The sequence below is a fragment of the Ursus arctos genome, unplaced genomic scaffold (assembly GCF_023065955.2).
Source record: "Ursus arctos isolate Adak ecotype North America unplaced genomic scaffold, UrsArc2.0 scaffold_24, whole genome shotgun sequence".
Lineage (NCBI taxonomy): Eukaryota > Metazoa > Chordata > Mammalia > Carnivora > Ursidae > Ursus > Ursus arctos.
In genome coordinates this window covers 8,165,741-8,184,322 of record NW_026622919.1, presented here as the reverse complement: position 1 = coordinate 8,184,322, position 18,582 = coordinate 8,165,741, and the positions used below count along the sequence as shown (strand labels likewise).

The 18,582-nt window shown below is 51.7% G+C and overlaps 1 protein-coding gene across 2 annotated transcripts in view; it reads right to left on the bottom strand.

The window, feature by feature from the left end:
• Positions 1-18,582, bottom strand: part of SLC39A11 (solute carrier family 39 member 11) — a 565,309-nt gene that overhangs the window by 73,088 nt on the left and 473,639 nt on the right. The gene's annotated exons all lie outside the window — the stretch shown is intronic.

Genomic DNA, 18,582 nt, shown 5'->3' with positions numbered 1-18,582 from the left:
GAAGGGATTTACGGTTAGCGCCGCATTCAATCACCATGGAATCACCACGGCCCTAAAGGAAAGGCATTGTCATCCCTATTTTACAGGTGGAAAAACTGAGATCATGCGGCTAAGAGAGGACTCAAACGCCCGGCTGACTCCGAAGCCCACACCCGTGACGTCGTTACCCTCTCTGATTAAACGTGAGGGCTCTTCCATGCAACGTGCTGAGCTCGCTGTCCAAAGAGGAACTGGTCCAAGGACCTGTCAGATTTCTGAAGCAGAGGACGGAAGGGTAGTAGCACTTGGCCGGACCACAAGGGTGGAGGGCTGCTCAGGAGAGGTCCCTGTTCACGCAGTCCTCCCAGCCCCTGGGGAGGCTTTGACTCGCCCCTGCCCAGCCTGGCAGAGAGGGCCTGGCGGCTTCACTGAAAGTCAGAATGGCCTCCCCAAGTAGACCGCGGGCCGTCTCTGGGGGAAAGGCCACGGGAGGGAGAGATCAGAGGCTCAAGCCTGCCAGGAACAAGACCCGAGGCTTCTCAGCAACTGTCCCCCTGTCCCTTAGAGGAGTCCCCACCCTGAGCAAAAGACGCAAGTCAATCTCCAGCACCTTGAGAACATTATATGAGGGGAAGAAGCCGGACACAAAAAGCCACGGACTGTGGGAGCCCGTTTACACGAAATATGCAGAGCAGGCAAATCCACGGGGACAGAATGTAGATTAGCGGTAGCCAGGGGCTCATGGCGGGAGGGAGGAGTGGAGAAGGACTCCTTAATGGGTATGGGGTTTCCTTTTGGGGAGGAGGGGCTTCCAAAAGTTCTGGGACTAGCTGGTGGTGAGTGTTGCACAACGCTGTGAATGTACGCAATGCCACGGAGCTGTACACTTTAATATGATTACAATGATACATTTCACGTTTATGTGTATTTTACCATAACATAAAAAAAAAAGGGAATCTCCAAAGGATCCTTGAACTGATTCAGTCGAGCATGAGAGCAAACCACAGGGCCAGGTCTTAGCCTCTATGAGACTTAGAACTGGATGTTCCCCCGTAAGACCCTCCAATGTATAAACTCAGTGTTTACAGAGAGGGTGGAGTGGACAGAGAGGGAAGAAGGCAGGCATGCGCGGCCGCCAGAGCGGAGTGCTGGCTTGCTCTGAGGCGACGTGGGGAACCGGAAGGCAGGGCTCCCTCCCCGGGCAGTCTCCCCCAGGCTGGGGCAGCTCCAGACCCGCGGCCCCCCTGGCCCCCGCCCACCTGGCAGGCATCCTGGTTCCTTTCTTGGGCCCGGGAGCCTGGTGTCCTTGGTCTGCATCACAGAGTCAACAGCCATCTATCTGCACTGGGCAAACAAGGCCGCAGTAAGTGGCGGAACTCTGACAATATTTAATGACTCGGGGTGGGGAGCCTTTGCAGGATGGAGGGCAGCGAGGAAAGGAACCAGAGAGCAGGCAGAAAACTCCAGGGGAAATTCCATGGGGGGGAGATAAAAGGGGGCTGTAAAGCAATTTTGACAGGTTAACAGACAGGTAATATTCCAACGGTGTTGACTTAACCAGGCTAGCGCTCCATGCGGTGCGATTAAGCCGAGGCACGAGAGCTCGAGCAGCGAAGGGCTTCAGGGAAACAAAGATCTAGTCAGAGAAAACCAAATAACGGCCAGTCAGATGCTGGCAGCCCCGCCTGCCTCTCCCCCGGCTCGGAAGCCACGGGAGATGCTTCCTGGAGATCAATCTGGAGAGAGTGCACCCCGTGGGATCTGCCGCTGGGGACAGAGGGCTTGGCTTCTGACGCCTCCTTGCAGAGGGTGGGGCCCCGGGCGACGGGGCCCAATGCCTGTCCTCCCTCCCACTGCAAACCAGACCAGTTCTGTTGTCTCCTAGTCCTAGAAAGACACATTGCTGGTCCCACCCACCATCCTGGGGCTGCTGGCTCAGGACACGGTCAGCCAGCCATGAAATTCACGCCAACTCCCAAATACCAACACCCCCACCCCCGCATTCAAATCCTCTGTTCTGTCATCTCCCAGCTGTAATCCATGGGGTAAGTTCCCTCACCAACCAACCTGGGCCTCGATTTCCTCATCTGTAGAATGGGACAGTAATTCCCACAAAGTTATTTAATGAACATGTTACTTATTCTTAATCCTGTGTGAACATAGTGAATACAAATACTAATGATATTGAATACATAATTAAATAATTATGAGGAAGAAATAAACCACACCAAGGCTGCACGAGGCACCCTGCCTGGATCAGAGGAGGTACTCGATACATGGTAGCTCCCTGTTGTAACTGCCTGTACCAACCCCCGGCCCGGATTCCAAATAGGCCTGAACAACCTACAGGCTGAAAGGGGTTTAACTTTTTTTTAAACTGTGTTAGGGTTGTTATATCTCCACCCCTACTCTCATAGAATGAGGGCAAGCTCCTCGTGGGGACCTTGACTGAGGTACCAGAGTGAGACACCCAAGACACTCACCGCTCTCTGGGAGCTTGGCCCCCGCTCTGAGCAACCCGATATGGTTCCATGTGCTTGTGTTCCTGGGAGGACGTGAAAGCGTTCAAAGCCATTGAACCAGCACATGAGGGGTGCCAAAATTCTGACTTCACTTCCTACAGGGTTCCCTGGCCTGTGTTACAGGACACTATTTTGAGGTTGGATTATATATTTTTAGGTTATTTGGAAAAATCATTGTGGCTTTAAGTAATAAAATTCTGAGTGACATCTGTCAGCCCCGATTACCAGGAGTCTGCTAAGCGGTGTGTTCTTTCTTTTTCATTTTTAAAAGTGCAATGAAGTAAGTGTTACCTAGAAAGGTTCATAAGAGTCTTCAGGGTTGTGTATTCAACACTCTCCTGAAACGGGTCCCAAAGGCGCGTAGCAAAGACCATGCTACAGGCCCGAGGTGGTATGCCCAAGAGCTGAGCGGGCCAACACCGCCAGAAACATGGTGGAAGGATCAGAAACAAAAGAGCCATGGGGGCATCTGGTCAACCTCCTGCATTTCATCAGTGGGGAAGCAGAGGCCCCGGGGGGAGAGGCAGGTCTCTACAAGGTGCACCCTGCACTTTCCAGGTTATCTGTCGCTCGTTTCGTCTTGTTCCATGACTTAGAACAGCACCCCGATGAGGTTTTGTCTCCTGTTGTATGGGCTAAGAAAGCACCGCACAAAAGGGTTCCTTCACACGAATCTCTTATTTTCAGGGTACAATCACGATCCCTACTCAGCAAAGTGCATCTTTAGGACTACCTCTGGTTACTCCTCAGGTGTCTTATCTAATACGGGACTGGTAGTTTGGGAACCAAGTACGGCTGTCACAGCTTCAGTCCCAAGGGGAAGGTGTCATTTGCAAAAAGAACTTGGAATGTCTGGGTTCAGATAGTCTCTTTCTCAGACAGCATGCAGCCCTGCACCAAATATCTACCAAAACCCATCCGCCCCACACCCCGGCCCCCCCAAATCACCACCAACCCTTGAGTATCCATAACCTGTTGACACTCCCCTTTGACAGAGAAAACTCTGGAGGCAGAGAAAGATTATTTGCATCCAGGATCTTGAAGTAATATCTGTGAGCATTCAGAACATACTGGACACTCATCCAAAGGGGACAAAGAGCTGCTAAGAGTCAAACTCAGCTTTTTTCTTTTTTGGTGGAGGGGGAGGGACAGAGCAAAGTGTGAATTAACCTCTGAGCATTACAATAATCTGGAGGTATGATTTCACAGAATCCTCCTTTTTCCCCAGAAATAGTTTGATCCACATACACTTAATCTGCAATTTTGTTTGCCCCCCCTCTCACCGGGACACTAATTTGGTTCCTAGCACAGGGAACCCATCAATGAATGTTTGATGAAGAGGGGAATGGATCTGGAAGGGAAGACTTTCAGGGAAAACCAGGAGGTGGATCAATGCACGTGACCTGAGCATACATTTCCTTGTACAGATCAAGAGGCTGGGGATGGGCTGGGAGCTCCATTCAAACTGACTGGAAACCCTGTTTAAAGCTCTCTGGGCTTTGGGGCACCTGGGTGGCGTAGTCAGTTAAGCGTCTGCCTTTGGCTCAGGTCATGATTTCAGGGTCTTGGCGTAGAGTCCCATGTCAGGCTCCTTGCTCAATGGGGAGTCTGCTTCTCCCTCTCTCTCCCCCAGCTCATATTCTCTCTCTCTCTAATAAATAATACAAGAAAGAAAGAAAGAAAGAAAGAAAGAAAGAAAGAAAGAAAGAAAGAAAGAAAGAAAGAAAGGAGAAAGAAAGAAAGAAAGAAAGAAAGAAAGAAAGAAAGAAAGAAAGAAAGAAAGAAAGAAAGAAAAAAGGGTTTTGGGCTTTGAACCATCCTTCTCCATGAAGCCCTCTGTGACACAGGGAGGGCAGGATTGATTATTGTTCCCATAGGACCAAGGGAAAAACTAGGGAACACAATGAAAAGCCTCCCTAGAATCTCAAAACGAATGAACAGAAGAGCTAGCCTGGCTTTCAGCTTGCTCTCCTTCCTTGGTATTTTCAATTCCCTTAAAATGGTGCTTTAGTCTCTCAAAAAAAATTACACAGATAGATCTATATACATCTATCTATCTATCTATCTATCTATCTATCTATCTATCTATCTCTTACACATCACATTAAAAGCCTGCAGACAATACTTACTTAGGGGACAATGATCCCACATTCCATCAGCCTTGCCAATAACTTCTGCCTAAACCACGTCACTGGTTGTGGCTTTGAAGCCCACAAAAACAATCCTAATCATATTTCTGGAAAGCTAAGAAAGGTGGCTTGCCAAAAGAGAGAAGTATTAGACCACACCTCAAAGCTTTCTGTGCAACAAACACTGGAAATGAGGCGCTCGAGGGGCTATTTCCCCCAAAGAGCTCAGCTTCACTCATGCATGCTTCTGCCTCCCCATCTGAAACACTGAAGCCACCCCTGGAGGCCCCCCCACAAGACAACGGGTGTGGGGTCGGGAATGCGGTAGGTGCTCTATATACGTGAAATTAGAAGGACTGGATCTGTGATGCACTTGCATTAGAAATGATGCTCTCAATGTGGTCTGTCCACACTGGAATATTATTCAGCCCTGAAAAGGAAGGGAAGTCAGACGTATCCTACAATGAGGATAAACCTTGAAGACACTATGCTCGGGGAAATAAGTTGTTCACAAAAGGCCAAATATTGTATGATTCCACTTACATGAGACCCTTAGAATAGTCAAGTCACAGAGAAACAAAGTAGAACGGTGGTTGTCAGGGAGCACAGGGAGGGGGCACTGAGAATGGATAACTACTGTTTCACGGGGACAGAGTTTGTTTTGCAAGATGAAAAAGGTTTTGTGGGTGGATGGTGGTGATGTTTGCACAACCATGTGACGGAGCTTCATGGCACTGAACGGTACCCATAAAAGGGTTAAAATGGTTAATTTCATATTACATATGAATGTCACCACAATTACAGGTAAATAAATAACAAAAAAAGAAACCTCTATGCTCAAAGAGAAAATGCATTTTCAACCACCTCATTCCCAACAGGGCAAGAAGTAGGAAAGTCCTTGAAAAGACACCATCTCCAAGGCTTGGTGCCTATCCCGCCTCTAGGATCGCAAACACAAGGCAAGGAGAAAACACACGGGGAGTTATAGCCCTCCCCAGCATTCTGAGACTAACTGTTCCTTTCATTTCATCAACCGATTGCCAGGGAGCTCACTGGAAAAGCAGCCTGCAGTCCTGGAAACAAACGGACTCTTGAAGACCAACGTGGATCGTGGCACGTGAATTGTCCCGTGTCCAAAAATCTGCCACTCTTTAAAGGAGGCAGAGGAAAATGAATTGAAAACCAAGAAAGGAAAACAAACCAAAACAAGAAAGGACAAGGGACAAAAGGTAGGGAGAGGACCCCCGTGGCCCCAGGAGTAAGATTTCCAGCAGGAGGGATGGGGCTACTGGGGTGGAATGAGGTGGAATGTGGCTTCCTCTTCCCCTGCGGGGCAGGCAGGAGCTCTCTCCAGAGGAATACATCTCCTCGGCCCCTCTCTGCGATCTCTGCTCCAAGAAAAAGAGAATGTGTTTAACCAGAGATACAGGATCGAAAGGGCAGCCGGCTCTTAAAACCTGGGCCACGAACGCCCTCGAAGGTTGGTTTCGCCCTTAAAGGAAATAAAATTTATGGTTTGTCAGATAAGTAGAAAGGAAAACCCTCCGGATGGAAACCTAGCCAGATAAAAGTCTACACATGAGCAAAACAGTTTTCTTAAAACACAGCGTCTAAATATCTCAGCCAAAAAAAGGTCCTGGGATCCACCAAGATTCATTCTAACTCAAAATGTAGCTCCGTTTTAATGTCATTTTAGACACATCTTGACAAGAAGCTTTCTTTCTTTCTTTTTTTTTTTTTTTAAGATTTTATTTATTTACTCGACAGAGATAGAGACAGCCAGCGAGAGAAGGAACACAAGCAGGGGGAGCGGGAGAGGAAGAAGCAGGCTCATAGCGGAGGAGCCTGATGCGGGGCTCGATCCCAGAACGCCGGGATCACGCCCTGAGCCGAAGGCAGACGCTTAACCGCTGTGCCACCCAGGCGCCCCAAGAAGCTTTCTTCTTGTCACTCCTGCTTTCTTTGTTGGCTGGGCTTGTCCACCGACCATCTAGCTGTGAGCGTGCAAACCTTCCTTTCTACGACAGAACACTACAATTGACCACAGAATGGTCATCTGGGGGAGGTGGGGAGGGGCTGGCAAGACAGCAACTTCTGGATTGCTGGAAATACTCTGTATCTTGATTTGGATGGTGGTCACATGCGTGTCTACATATGCAAAAAATTAATTAAGCTCTACATTGAACATTTACTTTACATGCATTATCCTTTACATGCACACACACATACACATTACTATTTTTACACACAGGTTTTTTTAAAGCCCCACGGGTTTATTTCATGTCCAACGACAGCCATGTTTTTTGTTAAAAAGGGTCCCCGTCGATAGTTAATTCATTCTCCCAAGTTCCTACCTCTCCTCCCCTGAGCCCCACACTCCTGCCAACCAAGCTGGCTCTCCCAACAGGTCGGAAGGAGAGTAACCGAAACCCCAGCCAAGTAGCTTATTTCCTGTTCGGATGGGGTTTGCGAAGCGGTAGACTGAAACACGTGACAAAAGGAACGAGAGATTCCTACCAAACTCTCCCCAAATCGTGCCGAAATCTGTCACTCAAGAACTTTAACAAAGGTGTCCTCTTCCTGCATTAGAGAGTGACGTGGCGTGGACATTCTCTTCTCGGCATGGCAGCCTTTCAGAGAGCAAAATCCGTTGGTACTGTCTCATTCAGACAATCCACTCATTCAACATATGAGATTTATTGGATGACAGCGATAGGACAACTATTTCTTACGCGTCTGACTTTTCAAACCCCCCTCCCTGTCCTGGCTACCCTCCTCCAAATACACTCCAATTGTATGACTCTACTTTTCATTATCTGGACATTGTGATTCTCTTGCTGCAGCTTGATATTTTAATCGCATGACTGACTTCCAGAGATGCACCCCTTTTCCTCCCTTGTGCAATTGCGTAGGACCTAACGTCGCTGAGTTTCGTCTTGCTGGTTTCATCCCATGGTCCCTGCCCCTGGTGGCCATTTGGAACCGGAATGTCTGGTGTGCCAGCTGTCCTCCCAGCTTGGGGCCATCTTTGTATGGGAAAGCTCTGGTCTTCATCCAAACATCATCCCAGCAGCCACTGCAGATGCCCACGTGGTCAAAAACTAGTCCACCCACCTGCACAACTGGGGATGCAAATATACTGAAGTCTTCTCCCATCCACCCTGCAATTCTTCATCTCCTCCAGAAGAACACCAGAAAGAACCACCCTACTGCCTGAAATCAGGATGCTTGCTGTACAACTATCAGAAGCGTGAGCGAGGTTCCAGACTCCCTTTCTCCATGTCCATCACCACCCCTCAGCCCCCGGCTCCACAATCAGGAAACTGCTCTCTTGGTCTTGTGTACTCTTCTCTTCTGTCATCCCTCATGTCCCCATTGGTCTTGCTAAAGTTCCTTCTGGGAAATGTAATGCTTTCGTTTTATGCAGAGACCATTCTGGTATGTGTCACGCTCAGCTCTTAGGTCGGTACAGCATGTGTTTGATTCAGACCCAGAGTCGGGCTCTGGGGCTGAGTTTCAGCATTGGCGCTGGGAGCATCTCAGCAGAAAGTGCTGTGCCCTGGGAACACGGGCTAAGGCTGGCTCTGGGGTGTAGACACAGAGATCTCCCTGAGACCCATCCATCCCAGGCCCAGCTCCCTCTGTGATCACCCAGAGCTTTCATCTTGCCTGAACTCGCAAACCCTCACTCTCCTGCCTGGCATTCCACCAACTAACTTTGCCCACTTTCCCGATATCATCTTGCTTCTAAATAGCCCTTGCAGTCAGTCTACCGAACCTAGGAGGTGCCCCCACCTCCTTGTCCCCCCCCCCACCGCCACTCTCTACCCACCTCCACAGAATGCACCCGGTACTGTGTGCACGGGGGTCCTGGACCTGGGCACCTGCAGAGCTCTCCTCACCCTTCCCTCCATTGTCTCAGCTCCCAGGCTGCCCCCTCACAAACCCAACAGCATCCATTCATTGGATGCTTCTTCAGCTCGGACCCACCGACCTGGCCCTGCTCTGCCTCCTCCCAACACATTTCCTGCCCCAGCAAAGTTGCATGCGCTCTGCTTGGATGGCACTTTCACAGACTGGGGGTTCACCCAATCTCTGGAGTAACAACTCTCATAGAGGTTGTGGCCTGGACCTTCCTGGCAAGGCCCATCTCCCTCCTGTCACCCACACTCCCCATGTTGTCCTGGACCCCGTGTCTCTCCGGTGTCAGCCTTCTCTCTTGGGAACCTGATCCCATGCACACCAGCCGTCCATCAGCTAGTGCACCTGCGCCCCGCCCCCCGTCTGCTTTCGGCTGCCTTCGTGCCACTCCCTGCTCGCGACGTGCGGTCTCTGCCACTCCTGACCCATGGGCCTCCACCACACCTAACGGTAACCGCGGCGATGGTCCCCGGACCAGTGCAGATGCCCAGTGCAGGCTGGGCACCCCCAGCCCCAGTGCTGTGTGGTTATTACCCTGTTTCACCCTCACCAATGTGTGTGCTAACTTGAGTCCACCCATTGTACAAGCGAAGACACAGAGACGGAGAAGCTAGATCACTTGCCTAAAGGTGCCCAGCTAACGTCTAGATCGTGAACTTGGAGAGAGAGGGTATTTTAACTTCTCAAACTGCTCTAATATTTCGTTTATTCAGTAGGCACTGACTCGGCTTCTCCTTTAGTACATATCCCCTTTCGGAGGGAAGGGAAATGATGCTGGGTCCATGTAGGCCTGACACTGTGCCGTTTCTACCCCTACCCCGGAGTTATTATCCCAGCCCTGCTTCAATCTGGGGGACACGGGTGACACCCTGGCCCTCCGGGACGCTGTCTCTATTTGTAAACTGGGGACCATACGACCTACCTCCCAGGGTGCTCTGAGTGCTGAGATGACACTCTTCGCCCGGGGCTCAGGACACCTTACGCGCTCGAACAATGCTCACTGGACGTACTATACCTGCTCACAAGGGCCAGTCCCCACACAGCCCCTCTGACAGGTCTTCTGGGGGCCTCAGAACCCTCCAGCACCACCCGTAGGAAGACACATGGGAGACAGACCAGCCTGTCTTTGAGGCTCACCCCGTGTTACCCTGGAGCGTCAAGGAAGGATTCACCCTTCAAGTCCAGACAAGGAAAATACACCCACTGGGTAAACAAAGGCCCCGGGAGCCCCAGCACCCTCTGCCAGCCCCTTCCCAGAGCTGCTGTTCCCCTCGGACTTGGTCTCCGAAGGAGATTTGCATGCCTCGTTTACTGCACAAAATTGAAAGAGAAGCCCTCGTGTTTCAGTCAAAGGCATTCATTTGTGGTTTTTATTTATAATCCTGCACGTTTGTGCACAAACAGCCACGCCAGCCAGGAAGCAAGGGCTCAGGTGTACGTACACACACCCCCCCCCCCCCCACACACACACACACACACAGGAGCAGCAAGATTCATTTGTAGGAAGGCACAGTTAAAGTAGGTCCATTCACTGTTTCCATAAGACAAGCAGCGACCAACCCTCCGATTTTTGATTCCAGAAACAACCCTAAAATAAACATCTAGTCAATCTAATCAGCTCTCAAAGTCACGCACAGTAGTGCACATGGTATAAACTCTAGCATTTTTCTTGCTTTTCTCTTAATTAACCCGAGAATTTGGAAAATGGAGGGACAGCAAAAGAAAATGACACGCAGCCTCTGAAACTGACTGACGCCCAAAGCAGTCCCCCGCCCTGGACAGGATGGAACTCCCCCCCCCCCCCCGGCTATTTGGGAAACACTGGGTCTGCACAATCCACTGAGAGACCCTGTGAGACTGGGAGTTCAGATCATCTCACAGGGGTGGGGCTGGAGGACAGAGGAAATATTCCTAATGATATTTTTTCACTGATGGCTGTGGACCAAGACACAGCAGAAGAGATAAACCGAGCCAGGGAGAACCCAAGTGAGGTTCTTTTTTGTACTCGGAACCCCTCCCCACCCACCCACTGGTCAAAATCTTGCAGCTGATGCGATGCGATGCCTCAGAGTAACTCTCTGTCAAAACATTTGTTTCTTTTTTCATTTTGATTATCTTGCAGGAGGTTGGTTCCCTGGCCATCCGTACTTTCTCATTTCCATCTCTCTCCTTTCAAAAGAACAGGAGGTCCTCTCCCTTCCACCTACCTAAGCACTGTATGAACAAACAGACAAAGTCTGCTGCTGGAGCTATCTGGAGCCCCTGATGTTAAGAACAAAGCCTTAAACAATGTTGCAGGTTGCAGCTCATAAGTCACCCACATGGTGGGAAGATTTTTGTTGCATGCACAGAAGTCAACAGAAAGAAATGGAGAATGTTCTCTGGCTACAAGGGTCTGCGCCTTTTAATTAATTAATTTAATAGAGAGGGGAGGTCAGGAAGGAAGCATCCTTTGTAACTTCTCAGGCAGTGCTGGGGTTTGGGACAAGAGGGCACTGGAAATACACAATGAGTATACTGTGAAATGTGACATTTCACGGGGGAAGAGGTTGGAGAATTCCCAGGAATTTTGAGAATCAATAAAGGTGACTTCCAAGAAATTTGCAGGCTGCAAAGAAATGTCCAGGCCAAGCTGCTAGACCTCTTGAGAATATCCGTTCCTTTCTGTGCCTATAACCTCCCAGGAGGATTTCGATGTTAAAAACTTGAAAATTACTTAAAGGAAGAGACTGTGTTCTGTATCTTGATTGTGTATCTCAATTTCAAGTTCCTCTCGGATCTACCCACTCTGGCCTCTCCCTTGACCTCAGCCGTCCCAATAAAGCCCCCCTCCAAACTCTGAGATACGTAGGAATGCTTTCTGAGAGGTTCTTACCCTAAACTCACTGAGCACAGAAGGCATGAAAAGCGATTTAAAAACACATTTCTTTCTACCATCCAAACACACTGGTCATCCATAATAATGTTACATCTCCAAAACTCATTCTTTGTTCTTAACCCACCCTTTGTTAAGATCTCTCTTGAAAGCGAAACTTTACATCAGTCCAAAGCAACACGTGATATGAACATGTTCAAAATAACAGTTTCATGAAGATAGTATTTACGTAAAGTTTTCCTTTGACAACTGTCATCATAAAGTTTCTCATGTTACCATAAAGAAATACATTAAGAATACAAAAGGAAGGAAGAAAAACTCTCACAAGGAGAGAAGAGGGAAATGATGATGTTATCTTAATCGCAGAAAAGACAGAGCAAACCTTTTCTTAGAGCCTTACTTCCTAGCCCCGAGCTCTGCACTTTACTTGCCCTGCCCGATCTCGTGTTCTCTTCCCCCAGACCCGCGCCCCCCCGTGTACGCCCAACCTCCAGTGTTGCTTAAACTCGCCCTTCTAAGCCCCTGGGCTTCTGCACACGCTGTTCCCTCTGCCTGGAATGCCCTTCCCCTCTCACTTCTTCCATACAACCCTGTTGGAATACCTCTCATCCTTCAAGGCCTACTGAACGAATATCCCTGGCAGTGTCCTCCCACGGACCACAGACAGCATCACACGTGGCTCGGCGGACCTCGAGAAGCCCAGACTTCTCTCTTCAGTCACTGACCACACACACCTGTGATTTCTGGCTCCCAGGTCTACCTGTCTGCTCTCTGAGGACTGCCCTTGAGGGCATGTATCTGCAGCCGTCTTTGTATCCCCAGCATGCAGCCCCGGGCCAGGTGGATAGTACATGCCCAACAAATATTTGTTGAATAAATTAACAAATGAATAAATTTCTCCCATGAAGATCTACAGATAAGAGGTTTTCTTTTCTTAGACACAAAACATGGATCAAAACTCATTCCAGGTGCAAATGTTTGCAAGTGTCAGACCCACACCTCCACCCGAGGGCGATCCGCAGGGACCGTGCTCAGCCTGCGATTTGCTCAAGCAAATTTCTCCGCTGTCCAGCTCACCCAAGCAAACACCTGCTCGCTTTTCACTGTTGCTTACTTACAATCTTCAGAGAGTGACCCCTACTACGTGAAGGAACTTGGGAAGGGGGAGGGAGGGTACAGGAGAAGTGTATTCACCTAAGGCTTGAGTCCGAAGCCCAAGCAGGGTCATCTTGATTCTCATGCCTCGATCCAAGGAGAGGAAGGTCTTCGAGCAGGATAACCCAAGCGGATGAAGCCGACTCTGGACCCGAGTCAACAGGCCAGGGAGAAGGGCAGCGAACTCTTCCTGCTTGCGACATACAGATGAATGGACTCAGGTATGCGCACATGGCTGTCACCACGAGGTCAGTGGGTTGTGTTTTAGACACTTTCCTGCCTGCAGATCCCATGGGGAAGCAGAAACCCCAGAGGGGTCCGACCACAGCACGTAGCTGTCCGGCTGGTTTTTGAACAGCTGCCAGACAACAAAGATCAAATCTCAGGAGACGGCCACATGCTCCGTCATCTTTGCCCAGAGGGCTAGTCCACACTTCCCCCTTCCTCAGCGTCCCCCGGGAGCAGGGCAGTGGGTTGTGGTGTCAGTCCAACGGGGCATTTCTAGCTGGAGCAGGCTCTCAAGGGGGTCAAGTTGAGCAAATCAGTCATTTCCTTGAGTGGAGCCCCTCCTGGGGGTCATACCCCTGCCTCCAGACCCCAGTATCACCTGGTGCTGAGCAGGAAGGGCACTTTCTCTTTGGAGAGGCAGACAGATGAGAGTCAAGTTCTCTGTTCTGCCCCCAACAAGCTGTGTGACCTCGAGCAAGTTGCTTAACTTCTCTGAATATGCTTCTTCATTCGTAAAATGTAAATAATTCCTACCATCCAGAATTGTGAGAGATCTCAGGATAACCTATAGCATGTAGTCAATAAACAGACGCTGTTACTTACAGTATTTACATTCAGTGTTTGACGATAAGCCCAGGAGGGCAGCCTTCCCCAGTTTCTACGAGGTACTGTTCTCGGCCGAGGCTTGGCACACACAGAGCATTACTGGAATACCCTGCCCTAGCTGCCGGCAGCAGAACGCATCGTGACACACGCACCTGCTAGTGCACAGGGGTCTCTGCGACAGGCCTGCGAGAGGCCCCTGCCATGACAGTCAAGCTAACACAACGGAAGCCTCGGCCTCCCCACCTGAGACAGACAGGAAATGCCAACATCCACCTGGGACCATTTTCCTCACGCTTCCCCAAACTACCAGCGTGGGGTTGTTCTAGAGTGAAAAGAAAAGCCAGTGTCTCCATCCTGTAAATCCCCAGGCCAGCCACCAGCATCGGTAAGATGAGAACAGTGATAATCCTCACTGAGCACAGTGTTACCTGTGGGAACGTCAGGGGAATGTGGGACCCCCCCAAGTGGGTTTTCAGGGTGGGACATGGGGGGAATTCAAGGGGCCATCTCCATCTGCCTGGGGCCACCTGTGGCTTTCCCAGGGTAGGACTGCCTCCCCTCTCAACTGGAGATGTATTCTGTCAACCACCTGCGTGCATGTGTGTATGCGTGTGTGTGTGTTTTCTGAAACTGTACTGTGCTCTCTCGCACGCTTTGTCACACGGCGCGGAAAGATACCTCAGACACGAATCCTCGGGAGAAGACTGCAGGCCAGTCGCCAGCTCCAGGAAGGGAACAGCTCTATCACCGGGTCCCCTCCCTACAGACGCCTGGCCCAGCGGGGGTAACATCACCCTGGCTGAGTTGGGTCCCCGTGTGCGCCGTGTGTCTGCCTTCCTCTCGCCACCCACCAGGCCACAGTCCTTCATCACATCGCCGCGCTGGCCGGTGGCTGGGCCTGAAGCGCGCAAGCTCCCTGACGACGACACTCACCCGCATGGCGGTGCCGTCTCAGCCACCGCCCGGAAAGCCTGCCCCCGAGAGTCCAGGGAAAGGACTTCTTCTCTAAAGGCTCTGAGGAACCACCACAGCACGGAGACAGAAGGCACTTAGGCGGGGGAGCCCCCAGGAGTCACCCCAGGACTTTCATCCTGCCCTGGAAGGCTTCCTACTACTCTGCTTCTCCCTCCCCGCCCCTCCCCTCCCCTGCCTTCCTTCCAGGGACAAGCTTTCTCTGCCTGATGCCCTGGGTCACATCTTCGGCTCCCGCGCTCTTTCCACCTTCAGGGGTGAGGGTTCTCCACACGCACAATGCATGGCCTCATGCACGCACGCACACACACACACACACGCATGCACACTCACGCACGCGCACACATCCGTGGAAGGCATGTTGTTCCTCAGTGGAAACGGGATACGGTGGAGACTTTCTTTCATGTCTTATGACCACAGTGGTGCATATTCGCTACCGAACACTCTGCTCCTTTATTCAAAGCTCCTGGGTTGTTGTTTCTTGTGTAGTTTCGGAAACAGGAAGTGGATCCCATGACTTCGGGAGGAAGAAACCCACAAAGCTCCCAAGCCAAGGTCCTTGGCGAGGGGTGGGATGCGCTGCCATCTGACTGGCTGCCGCCCACGCCGGGGCACCCGCAGAAGGGGGGTGTGAGGGGAGAGTGATGTTGGGGAGGTGGGGGGCATAGCCACTCAGCAAAATGTCAGAGTCGAGCTCAGAGGCTCCAATGCTTGACATCTGAGCGACTTCGGACACAGTAACAAAAGCCTGTCTGGGTGTCTGTTCCCCACCACAGGGACGATGAAAACACACTGGTCATTGGGGTCTTGTGAGGATTCACTAGAATAATCTAGGCAAAACCCTTACCCGGTGTGTGGTTCGTGGGAAGCATCTAATAACTACGAGCTTTCAAGAAAGTATTTCTAGGGCTTCAGCTACCCTCACGCCACGCCTATGCACTGGTCGACGTTTCTGGGTTTTCGGGGTAAGAAAACCAAAACCGAGAGGGTTGTATGACTCCCCCAAGCACACAAAGCTGGAGACAGGCAAAGCTGGGCTGTGAGTTCTGGTCAATGTGGCTGCGGAATGCTGTCCCCTCCCCGCCCCCATCCTACTCCAGGGCCACCACAGGCACAGGGGACCTGCATGCCATCTGAGCCATCAAGGCTCCGTTTCCTTTGTCCCTATCCCCTGAGGTTTCTTCCCAGAGTCCTGAGAAACCACAGGACCCCGTCGTGCCTCCAGGAGGCAACCAGACAGGGTGGCAGCAGCAGGAAAAAAAAAAAAAAAAGAAAAAAAAAGTAAAGAGAGAAGGAAGACAAATAAAAGAGCGTTTCCCTTCTCCTGGTGCCCCGCTGCCCTCCGGGTAGGGGACCAAGCAGTGCCAGCTCCGCCTTTGTCTGCCCCTGCCCTTCGCTGCTCTAGGCGGGAGCACAGGCTCGCAGAGTCCTGGGTTTGGACAGGCCAGGCGGCTCGGGCAGCCTTGCTGCTGTGCCTGCCCGGGGGGGAGGAAGGCGGACCTGGGAGAAGCAGCCTGACACCCCTTCCAACACACATGCACCCACACCCACACACACGGGCCTTCCGCTTCTGCCCTGGGATCCTCCAGAGGGACAAGGGCCTGCGATGGTGACCCCCGAGCCCCGCCTCTCGGTCCCCAGACTCTGAGCAGCCTGGAGAGGCTCCGGCCTAGGTACAGATGCCCCAGGTTCTGCGAGGCGAGCTCAGAGCTCAGGGGCCTCAAACACCCTGCTCTGGGTGTTCCAAGAGCTGCCGAGTTCAGTGGGGTGCTCACTCTGCAAATCGAAATGGGGCCGCTCCGGCCTTCCGAACGTGCCACATCTTCCCAGCTCTGCCCCCTGTGGAAGCTGCAGTTCAATCATCCTCTTCCAAACGTCTGCAGCACGACTCTAGGAGACCTTTTCATACAGACACCTCGCGGAGAGCCGTCTGCACGTAAAAGTTCCAAAGCCGACCTGCCTGAGTTCAGCTTTCCAAAAGCCGGCTTGCCCAAGGAGAAACGGACGCGGTGTACTAAATTAAAAAGCCGGCAACCAAACCCAGAATCAAGGGATCCAATTTGGGGGAATTAGGGAGGGCAGATCCATGCGACGACAATATAGATCTTAGAATAAGATACTTAAATAGAAGTCTTCTTGGGGTGAAGAGCATGAATGTTTTCTATTTCTTCCTCTGTGTTTTTCACTATTTTATAAAAGTGCACTCCAGCGTGTTTCAAGTCAGACAAAAAGTCCATTTTTAAAAAGCTTCCTTTCTTCTTCATAATTTTCTTCCTTGCATTCCACGCTAGCCAGCGTGCTTGCACCTTATATTCAAACACCTTTCCCTCCCAAGCACCAGCCTGAAGAAGGGCTTTTTTTTTGGAGCAAAGTTAGAGCCACAGGAAAGCTTTTGAAAAGAGGAAACAGGCCAGCCCAGCCGTTTCTCCCTTCAATTCCTCCCCCAAATCAGAGCAGAGATTAAATTAAATTGCAGTTCTTCAGCAAGCCTGGGGGCTTGGGGCAACGGACCCGGTAAATAGCTATTAGTAAGACCGCAGAAACGTGGTGCAGGCAAGGAAACAAAACAAGAAAAAAATGAAACATGTTTTACGAAGAATAAAGTCAGCGGCCAGGATTCTCTGCATTGCCAGCACAAGGACGAGGGCAAGAACCCCAAAGCCCCAAGCTTCTTCCATGCGGGGTGTGGGTGGAGAGGCGCTGGGCTCCGCGCTCCCGGGAGAAGCGGCCGGGGGTCCGCGCCTCCAGCCTAGCCGAGCTGGGGAGAGCCGCCAGGCGCCCGGGGTGACCGGCAGCACCGGCCGGGCCGCCAGCAAACCCGCCGCCCGTGCACCGTGGAGCCACAGCGCCATCAAGCGGCCACCTGGAGAACGGCCGCGCAGAGCCCAGGAAAGAGGTCCAGGGCTCCCAGCCCCAACTGGCTCTGAGGGAGAGTCTGGAGCACGGCCTGGGCCTGCCAAGCTGTCACTCCAGGCCCGCAGGCAGGAGCCTGCAGACGGACACCAGCTGTCCAGGCGCACCACACAACCCAGGGCTGGCCAGGAACCGACTGCCCTGGAGGATGCTCAGGGGCTGCTTTTGCAATCCCAGACCCACCCTCTCCTCCAGCAACTTGCTCCAAGTTAAAAAGGATTGTTTCCCAAGAAGAGTGGGGCCAGAGCAAAGGGGAGATCTGATGGGCAGCAGGGCTGCCGGTCACACCCTCGGGGGGGCGGTGCTGTGCAGAGACACACAACAGCGATGAGTCAGGTACGTGGCCCCAGGCCTGTGCTACAGGCCACTCAGTACGTGTTCCCAGAGAGTGGGCTTGGGTCACAGCCCACAGCCCTGCAAGGGCCGCGAAGTAGGACGCATCTCTCCTGGGACATGACGCGTGATTGTGTGCGCGTCCCAGGACAGGATCTGGTCCTCCGAAACAGACCATGGGGGACCGCAAGAGAAGAGCACATGCCCTCCATCCACAAACTGCAGCACGAACCCAGCCCAGGAAAATGACAAATCCTCAGAACCCCGACGGGGAAAATACATTTTTATAATACTATAGAACAGGAAATCATAGCAAAGGCACCGTGCTAATTCCTTTACGCACACTATCTTACTTAATCTTGCGAACCACCTTAGGACATGGACACTTGCATGACTTCTGTTTTACAGGAAAGGAAAGGGAAGTATTCTGAGGTCAGATGACTTGCCCAAGGTCTGCAGCTGATCAGCAAAGCCGCATCGGGACCTCAGAGCCCGGGGCCCACACCCCTGCTTACTGCCTCCTGAACCCCCTCTAGCCATCCAGCCCCCGTCTCCCAGGGTAGATTTGGGTTTGGCGGGACCTGAAGCTCACACCTTCTTCTGGAGGGAGGGGCAGCTTCTTTAAGAAAGATAGCGAGTTTTAAACTACACAGGAGATGAGAGGAATATAGCTCAGTGCAGGGTGTAGAGGGTCCGTGCAGGTGAGGGGCTCTTGCTTCACTGCCTCCAGGGCAGATGCACCTCTGCTCGCCCCCACCTCCCCTGCAGCCGGTTTTCCTGCAACTCTGCATCCACGCCTCCCAGCCACGGCTCTGGCCTCTGCAATGGACAGCCATGCCCCACCTGTCCCTGAAAGTGCTTTGTCTCAAGGTCGCCAATGACACCCCAACTGCCAAGTACAGTGTCCTGTTGCCCCTCCCCCCTGGAAGAAGTCCACCCCTGACATTTC